Here is a 10,510-nt window from a genome sequence, read left to right as displayed (position 1 = left end):
TTTTTTTTTTTTTTTATTGAAGATAATTCATTTACAAACATTAAGGCATTGTATTCTAAACTCTACTTCTAACATACAAGGCACAATTGGATAAGAAAGATAACTTAAATTATAAAAAAATAATATAATAAAAATAAAAGGGGGTAGAAAATAATTCAAGGAACAAAAATAAATGCATAAATAAATAAATAAATAATAAGACTGCACTCTTCCATAGTAGCTCTAGGGGTCATCATCATATATGTTCAGTTACATACTGTATAAAATACTTTGTGTACAATTTTTAGTAGTTGTGTAAAATGACTTCATCTAAATTTTAAGCATTTTTTTTTTTAATTTTTTTTTTTTTATTGAAGATAATTCATTTACAAACATTAAGGCATTGTATTCTAAACTCAATACTTCTAACATACGAGGCACAATTGGATAAGAAAGATAACTTAAATTATAAAAAAAATAATATAATAAAAATAAAAGGGGGTTGAAAATAATTCAAGGAACAAAAATAAATGCATAAATAAATGCATAAATAAATAATAAGACTGCACTCTTCCATAGTAGCTCTAGGGGTCATCATCATATATGTTCAGTTACATACTGTATAAAATACTTTGTGTACAATTTTTAGTAGTTGTGTAAAATGGCTTAATCTAAATTTTAAGCAATTATTTTTTTAAATTTTTTTTTATTGAAGATAATTAATTTACAAACATTAAGGCATTGTATTCTAAACTCAATACTTCTAACATAAAAGGCACAGTTGGATAAGAAAGATAACTTAAATTATAAAAAAATAATATAATAAAAATAAAAGGGGGTAGAAAATAATTCAAGGAACAAAAATAAATGCATAAATAAATAAATAAATAATAAGACTGCACTCTTCCATAGTAGCTCTAGGGATCATCATCATATATGTTCAGTTACATACTGTATAAAATACTTTGTGTACAATTTTTAGTAGTTGTGTAAAATGGCTTAATCTAAATTTTAAGCAATTTTTTTTTTTTTTTAATTTTTTTTATTGAAGATAATTAATTTACAAACATTAAGGCATTGTATTCTAAACTCAATACTTCTAACATAAAAGGCACAGTTGGATAAGAAAGATAACTTAAATTATAAAAAAATAATATAATAAAAATAAAAGGGGGTAGAAAATAATTCAAGGAACAAAAATAAATGCATAAATAAATGCATAAATAAATAAATAAATAATAAGACTGCACTCTTCCATAGTAGCTCTAGGGGTCATCATCATATATGTTCAGTTACATACTGTATACAATACCTTGTGTAAATTTATTAGCAGTTATGTAAAAATGGCTTCATCTAAACTTTAAGCAATTTTAGGATGTATTCTGAAAAATTAACTATCTACAGTGGTGCAATTTTTTTTTATACATACTTTATTTTTTCCCTTTTTTCAAGGTTGTTTTCATATATACAATTTACAGTTCGTAATTACAATAGTTTATAAAGCAATTTTAAGTAGATGAGCTTATAGACAAACTCATTAAGTACACTAGAGAAAACAACTTCAACATTCAAAATTTAAATAAAATTAAGAAAATAAATAATGATAATAATAATAATAAAAAGAAAAAATAGAGTTAAAAAAAACAAAACAAACCAAAAAAAACACACATAACAAAACAAACAATTATTATTATATTTTTTATTGAAGATAATTCATTTACAAACATTAAGGCATTGTAATCTAAACTTAATACTTCTAACATAAAAGGCACAATTGGATAGGAAAGATAACTTAAATTATAAAAAATTATATAATAACAATAATAAAAGAGGGTAGAAAATAATTCAAGGAACAAAAAAAGAAATGCATAAATAAATAAATAATAATAAGACTGCACTCTTCCATAGTAGCTCTAGGGGTCATCATCATATATAGGATAGGAAAGATAACTTAAATTATAAAAAATAATATAATAACAAAAACAAAAGAGGGTAGAAAATAATTAAAGGAACAAAAAAAAAAAAAAAAATAAATAAATAAAAAATAAATAAATAAATAAATAAATAAATAAATAAATAATAAGACTGCACTCTTCCATAGTAGCTCTAGGGTTCATCATCATATATCTTCAGTTCTTCATAAACTCTGAGGAGACACTTTGCATGTTGTCCTTTCATTAGTCTTAAAGCACTGAGATGATTGTCCACAATGTCCCTTTTGAAAACGGAAAATAGGGGTTTAATTTTCCTCCATTTGGATGCATGGATGAAAAATAGATAGATAGATAGATAGATAGATAGATAGATAGATAGTAACTTTATTGATCCCGAGGGAAATTCAAGTTTCCAGCATCACAGTTCCATAGTGCAACACATGTTAGTAAAAAGGCAGTAAAAAAGTTAGTAGTGCAAAATACAAAGTACAAAAAAATATACCAGATATAAAAATACAAGGAGATGAAGAAAACTGTTAAAACTGAATATAGTGCAGGGTGACAGCTGTGATACAAAACTATTAGTGAATGTACATACATACTGTATAAAATACCTTGTGTAAAATTCTTAGCAGTTATGTAAAATGGCTTCATCTAAACCTTAAGCAATTTTAGGATGTATTCTGAAAAATATACTGTATCTACAGTTGTGCAAATTTAGATATAAAAGATAGCCTATATGTAAAAGTAGGTAATTCAATAAAAATTGCATTAATTAGAAAAGCAAGAAGGAAATAGAATAATACAACATAATATAGAGCTAAATTACTGCTCTTCATGTTGTCTAAAAGTTGCATTGCTATACTCTTTTTATTCCAGTAGAGGGTGCAATACAATTTCTATTAGGATATTGTCATATGCCAGCATGCCCAGCTGAATATCTGTGCTCTGCTATGCTGACTGGGGGCCCTTCAGTACCTGAGTGGCTGCTGTCTGCAATTTAAAATGAATGATAATGGAGGCATAAGTCTTGAAAGGAAAATGTGTTTCACATGATATGAAAGAGGCAAGGTGGTTGAATAAATGTGTTTTGAGAAGAAAAAGAATTCATGATCAAGGCTGTGGCAGCGATTTTAGAAATACTGAGGGCATGAGTCCAAGTTTCCCCGTGCAGTTCACCAAAAGGATTTTTCATATTTTATTTGTTCAGTTTGCTGTTCAATTGTATGTTTTCTGTTTTTTTTTCCCCAACATGAAGATGTAAATTCAAGGTCTTCTCTATACTTTAATTAAATACACTTCTGGTGGGGAAATACTGAATCTTTTATTTTGTTGTTGTTTTAAAAGCACCAAAGTGTCCTCAATATAGGCTGCCCTGCTTATGCAAATGCAAAAAATCGTCAAATCAAAGATATTGCCAATATTAAACAGGCACAGATAGTTTCATTTTGTTGCTTTATATTCATTTTAAATCATTTTGAAAGAGTCACTCTGGCTGGGAGGCGATCTGCAAAAGATATGCAATATGCAATATGATTTTCATTAACACAGAACTGATGCAGGCCTTCAGCCGGCCTATTTGACACCAGAATATACGAAAGGCCAAGTTTGTCTGGTTGTGATGATGCTGACTTCACAGTGTGTACGATATGTTACACAAGTGCGGCTCAGAGCCAAGGTAGGCAAGTTCATAGAGACTCCGGTCTGGAGAGGCGCCATCCAGTATTCAGTTTATACAGCAGGGAGACCAAGGAATGCTCTCTGTTCATTTTCATACAGATGAAATTGGAACTGACTGCATCAGCAATCCACTGCAATAAATGATTATTTAAATCAGAAAGCAGATTTCTTTCTTCATCTTTAAACTGAAATCTAAGCAGAAAAAAAGAAGCTATTTAGATAGAATCTATAAACATTTCTTCCTTTTTAAAAATCTACATTTACAATAGAAAAGTCCATCTAACTTATAGAGGAGGGGGGAGAAACAAATACTGTCAAATCCCTTTTATTTCAAGCCAACTTTATTTAAACCCAAACTGTTAACGGTTGTAGTTATGGACAGAGATTGTGAACACTTCCAGATTCTTACCATCTTTACTGTTAAATGTAATTATTCTCTATCTTCTCCGGGTTTGGCAAGCCATTCGCAGCACTTAAGTGTTAGGATCCCTTGCTTTGCCTTGAAGAGCGTTGCATTAACATGTACAAATGTCTTCTTGCACCTGATGCACCCTGTTGAACGCCTTTAACACTCAATAAATTATCAGCCTTACATGAATCCAACACATTGTTATGAGAGCATGTTTGAAACCCTCAGCACTGGTTGAGTCATTTGTAGCAAAAGACTGAAATGAAAATGATTTTTTTGTTGCCCTACATTTAGTTTCCCCTCATAAAAAAACGCCACCTCTTAGACGTACTAAACACAGTAGTATCAGTCATTCTGTCATCAGAATGAACGGAGGGTATTATTTTGTCTGTCCTCACTGTTGGTTGTGTATTTTACAGCTGCTGAACCAACAGGTTGGCTGAACTTCATGTGACCTGGATTTGCGTGAAAACGTGTAGTTAGGCCACCACCAAGACAACAACAAGCAATAATCCGAATTTGCATGCAGGAATGCAACATGACAAGGATGGAGCATCCGCGCCATCTATGACAGAGTGACCGCAATTCATGATTGATGCCCTCAGTTGTAGGGAAAACACAAGGCGAGCAATTTTAAACCAATGCAATGCATACATTTGCTGCTTAAAGAAAAAGAAAAACTAACCAATTTACCTGCTAGGAAGTAGAAAACAACATTGAACATAGTAAAAAATATGTACAACTCAAGCGGCTTTATTTGGTGCATCAACAGTCGTCTCGACAGAACAGAAAAAAACAAATACATAAAAAGCAGCTCTAAATCAAATCCTTACAATAAATAGCATATGAGCAGTTTTGTATCACAACACACAATTCTATTACAGATTTTATAGACCAACATAACAAGGAAAATGTTGAAACCAGAGAGCGCCTTGTTCTTTGGCTTCCCATCAGGGCGCTGGAGTGAGAACATTTGACAGATGATGTGAAAATTTCCCCCATTGACTGCCTCTGATCTTTGGTCCTCTAGCCGCGGAGCATGGCAGGTAGAGCTTGTTTGTTTCTGTCCAACTGTATGGACAGCCGACCTCTGAAGTCACAGTGTTCATCTTTCAGTCTGATATTCATTCGGCTAATCAGTCTCAGTAGTTTGTGAGTGACAGCTCGGGAGTTGGCGGGAGTGGGGCGTCAATAGCTGTTTGATAAAGTCATGACAGATGCTTGCACAGATTGATACTTCAGTCTCAGCATGTGTCCTACAGATTTGATGTATTCAGCTAAAGAGGTTTGTTCCAAAATGAAATAACTGAGGAGATGTCCAATGTTTCTTTCAAAGTGATGAACGGTATGAAAGGCATCAAACGGAGATATGTTTTAACTTTAAAATATTACAATAACACCTGCTTGCACAGGGTGTTATTATGTAACAAAAAGTTGCATAAAATTCCATAAGTATGAGGAATTAATACCAAAAATAATAAACTGTATTAAAAAAGGATTTATTTAATGGAAAATCTAACAAGCTTACAATAGCAACATAAACTGTGTTGTAAAAACCACAGCAACTATAAAGTAGGCTGCCCTGTATCAGGATAAACAACACAATTAAACTACTTCCCCACTGTTTTTGCTGTCTTTGCTTGGCGAGGCTATAATATGCTGTGGCAGGAATTATGAACATTTGTTTTAGAAACTTTTGCGCACCCCCACGTCCCTAATTCACTTGGTGAGAAACACCAGATGCAGAGGATTTCAGTGGTAAAGATACTCAAGTTTTTTTTAAATTTTAATTTTGTATCTACAGTATGCAGAGACGGGAATAAGTAAAATGGGTTTAGTGTGACGGATGCTGCTTCACAAGTCAGTGGCTGCGTGTTGAAGCTCTCCATAACTGTTCGTGTGCATGTGTGCATTTGTGTGTGTGAGCATAATATTTCAGCCTGGCTCACTTGCCGAGTATCTGCTTTGAATCAAAATTGGAACACCAGCTAGATGATGGAGCGCAGCCTGCAGCCGCCGGCTTGACTGAAGAAAAAGAGAAAAATTGACAAAGGCCTGAAGGTCGCTCCTCCTTATGGCCTCGCTGTCGAGAGGGTTCGCAATAGAAAGCTTACATTTCTGCTGAGAGTGCTTCACGGCTTAACTGATGGGCTACTGAAGTGCTGAAGGCTGATGGTCACTGTTGTGTCATGACCTATTTCATCAAGTTCTTCTGTACTTAGACAGGGGTCACTGTTGCAACAAGGGGGTGATAATGCAGAAACACATTAGAGCTCTATTTTAGGTGGAAACAAGACTAACAGTCTACAGCCATAGCAGCTCAGTCCTTAGGCACAACGGTGCTTTGAGATAAATGCTAATGACGCTTCTCCACTTCCTCCCACTGTACAAAAGTGAAGCCACAATATTTCGGATACCGGAGCTGCCATCTTGAGCCAATCATGAGCCGAGCACGGCCGCAGCTTGCTAGTATGAGTCACCTGGCTTCTACGTTAGCACCACGGTAGCTGTTTGGCTAGAAAGTCACAACAATACCCGTAATACCTCTATAAATACATTTATGGTCAAATTGACACATGTTCTATTACACAGACTCGTGACGGTCATGGGAAGTTAAAGTTACATCTCCTCTCTCGTACAATTCTTGTCAATCATGTCGTCTCACCCCTTTCTTATAGCATCAAATAACTAATTCAAACCAAAGTTATCAGAAAAATTAACACTTGAATATTCATCAGCGTGATAAGATACCAAAAATTATAGAAACCATCTTTGGGAAAAATGTATTTGACGCATAGTTTGATTTTTTAGTTTGGCCCATGTCCCATCCACTAACATGGAGGGGGCGGGATTTATGACCTATACTGCAGCCAGCCACCAGGGGGCAATCGAGATGTTTTGGCTTCGCTTTTGGGGAGCTGTCGTGTCATCCATCTTTACATACTGCAGTCTATGTGCTCGATATGACAGTGTTAACATGCAGCTGTTAAGCATGTATAATGTTTACCATGTTCACCATCTTAGTTTTGTGTGTTAGCGTGCTAACATTTGCTAATTAGCACTAAACACAAAGTACAGTAGAGGCTGATGACATGTCATCAGTTTTGCAAGTATTTTGTCATAAACCAAAGCAATGACAAGCTGAAATTGGTGCTAGATGTAAGGTGTAAGGGATCACCAAAGTGATTACAATTCTTCCTGAAGGGGGGCATGAATGTCTGTGTAAAGTTTCATGGTAGTCCATCCAGTGGTTGTCTAGACATCTTCGCTAAAACCCCAAAATGTCAACCTCATGGTGGCGTTAGGAGACCATGAGAGCATGAATGTTTGTACAAACTTTAATGGCAATTCATCTAATAGTTGTGTAAACATTTCAGTCTGGACCAAAGTGGTGAACTGACTTTTAGAGACTATTAGTAGACTAAATTAGTTGACATCTTTGTTGCAGCATCCGAGTGTAATTTCCCAGTCATTGGATGTGCACGTCTCTAAATTTAGGCTCTGAAGACATTTGGAAATACAAAGGTCTTTATTACAAATATTGGACCACTACTTTCTCCCATCTCAAAGCAATGAAGAGAGCAAAGCACTCTTGCCAGGAGCCCCTGTCTTCAGATAGCCCCCACACCTCATTTATATATAGTAATACTATTGCCAGATTCAAGAGGGGATTAAACATTTGAAATTACATAGAGGCAAAAGAGGGAATGATGGGAAGTGAGAACCATGAATCATTAAAACAAATGAAAGCCAATCCTGGAAAATCCCAGCTGGAGATGAAATGATGGAATATGTTGTTTTTCAACAGAATATGTTTCACGAATGCGCAATATCCTCTGTTTATTTTTACCAAACCGTAATCTTCCACTTATTTAGTTCACGGCTTGTCGTGACCACAAGTTTCACACCACATAAATCACAGCATAATCTGTTGGCAAGGACTTTTGGAAGGCGTTCTCCGAGCCCTCTAATGAATGGTGTTTATGTGTGCTAATCTGTGGCATGTAAACCACCATTTTGGGTTGAGATAAGCCACAATAAGGTGAGAATGTACTTCAAAGTGTGTTCAATGCCTGCTGCACTCACTGAACTTGGCTCACAGGTCAGGTTAACTTTCAGTTTGAGCTGTAATATCAATGTGAAGCCAAAATATTTACTATTATCTATGTCATCATAGAAAAATGTAAGAATACATTTACAATTTTTGACATGGACATTTCTCACTTAGTGGAAATTAATCCCTTCATAATCATTAACACACAACTGTGAGTCACCTCTGATGTACAAAACAAAATGGCCTTGCCAATCCCACTGCCAAGCCTCCAGGTGAAGGTAATAACTTAATGTGTGTTTTGGAAATATGTGGTTTTACAAGAAGTTGTTTGGTTACCTGAAACATTTTCCCTTCACTTTTGGTTAGTATTTTGCCTGATAAGATTGATATCTTTTGAGAAACATGTGGGAACTATTACAGGGAAATAGGCCTGAAAAGTCTAAATAACCACGATTTGAAGGGGGTTTAATGGAACAAAGTTAAGGGCCTCTATAACGGTAAACCACAGTGCATGACAGACCTAACAGAGACAGGCTTGTGTCTTACAGTTTCCATGGCAACAGAGCATCAACGAAGAGTTCTCCCACACGCTTAAAGACAGAGACAAGCAAAGTTGAAGCTCTTCCTGGTGCCTAAAACAATCCTGTGGCCTGAAATGTCAAATAAAATGCACCAAGAAAGCCAAGAATACAAGTGATCCCATGGTGTTTAACGGAACAATAAAATAATTACCATCCGATAAGAGAAATATGTGTTGTCAAGCGTTTCTCCGAAATTTAACACTAATCTTAAGTGAAATGCAAGAATGCTTCCCCCCGCCCGCAATCTTGATGTACCAAACCCGCTCGGTTGCTGCTCGAACACTTGCTCAAAGAAGCTGGCAGCACGTCCGTCTCTACTTCATCCAAGACAAACACACTCCTCTCGCTCCAAAGGCCAAAGATGAGCTGCCATGGAGTTCAGGCCCCTCTTTGCACTTTGTCTGTGCATCTGGTCCGCAGCACCAGCTCCTCCTTGCCAACGCGGTGTGTTCGTGCAAACACGGTTTGGACCTCTACTACACTTTGAGTGTCAGTAACTGGACCGTGGTTCGGCCGTGATGTAAACTTGAAGGGTCGGCTAAAAATAAGTGTTGCATGGCAAGTTTCAGGCGGGCTGTGTGCCACAGTGCTCCTCGCCAACAATCTTCTCCACTTGAATCGAAATAGTGTTCACCGGAGGTGGGCACCGCCACCCCTCTCTCCTCTCTCTGCTTGTTTTTCTGTGCCTCACCAAGGCAGCTTGTCTCTAGCGTTTATCTGCTGCCCTTTCAATTAGATAGGGACAACAGAGAAGCCTATTTGGACAGAGGTCTGTGTCACCTCAAGGCTATGGTTGCCACTGCTGAGGTCATGCCATGAAAAGGAAATGGAGCAGTACTGTTTCCCCTGAGCACTCTGAAACACAAGTGATTACACTGACTGATCTGTCCAAGGGACCCCGGTTGGTGAGGATCAAAGGCGGCATGGAGACCACCTGGAACTTCTCTTGGCAGTGGACTTGGCCTGTAGAGGGATGAGAGGCTCTGGGAAAAGGCGCAGAAGCCCTGCGCCTCTCTTTCCCATCCTGATCTTCGTGAGAACACAGGCTCTTTGAGTGAGGAACCTCCTTTTTTTTTTCTCCAAGCATTCACTGTCACATTCAAATATAATATATCCTTGGCTTTAATTTGGTACAATCTAAGTAGACACTGAATGAGGTGGGTCGTCACAGTTAAACAATTGGTCTCTGTGGCCTTAACATCCTGGTAGGTCTTCCTGGACCCCCATGAAAGTCAGCCCGTTCTCATTCCCAGGGCATCAAATACCGACGTTTGTCACAACCGTCAGCGTTCGATACCGCCGCACAAGGTACCCTTTAGTGATGGTGTGAAACGCACTGGGTTTTTCATTAACTAGAATGTAAACCCATCCGTGGCACCAGTAAACGCTCAGGGAAAGTGCTATGGTGACGTAGTTTAAAGAGCGAAAGAGACACACCAGGCGGGCGGGAGGGGTGGTTGTTGGGTCCAATGAACACGAGGCTTTCATCCAGGTGACCGCCGTTCGTGTCCCGTGTTTTACGTTTCACTTTCACTTTACAATCAGCTATTGGTTCGTGCCCCGTGTTCACAAAGTCAAGTCACTTTTCACTGTACAAACATAGTATTTTTAAGCCCAACCATGTTGGTAGTCCTAAACCTAACTAAGTGGTTTTGTTACCTGAACATAAGCAAATGTTTTTGTTTCATTCAAAACATTAACCACGGAGTGAAAAGTGATGCTGAGGGGTCAGACAAAGCGCTAGTGTGACGAGGTGGGATGAGAACGTGTTGTAAATAAGGACCAGTCACAGAAAGAGCACAAGATCGTCAGAGAAATTGCACCCACATATCAAACCAACGTCGCAAAGCTCACAAATGTCATAATTATAGTA

Source organism: Sebastes umbrosus, chromosome 11, assembly GCF_015220745.1.
Source record: "Sebastes umbrosus isolate fSebUmb1 chromosome 11, fSebUmb1.pri, whole genome shotgun sequence".
In the NCBI taxonomy this organism is placed as follows: Eukaryota; Metazoa; Chordata; class Actinopteri; order Perciformes; family Sebastidae; genus Sebastes; species Sebastes umbrosus.
Note: the sequence above shows the minus strand (reverse complement) of the source record.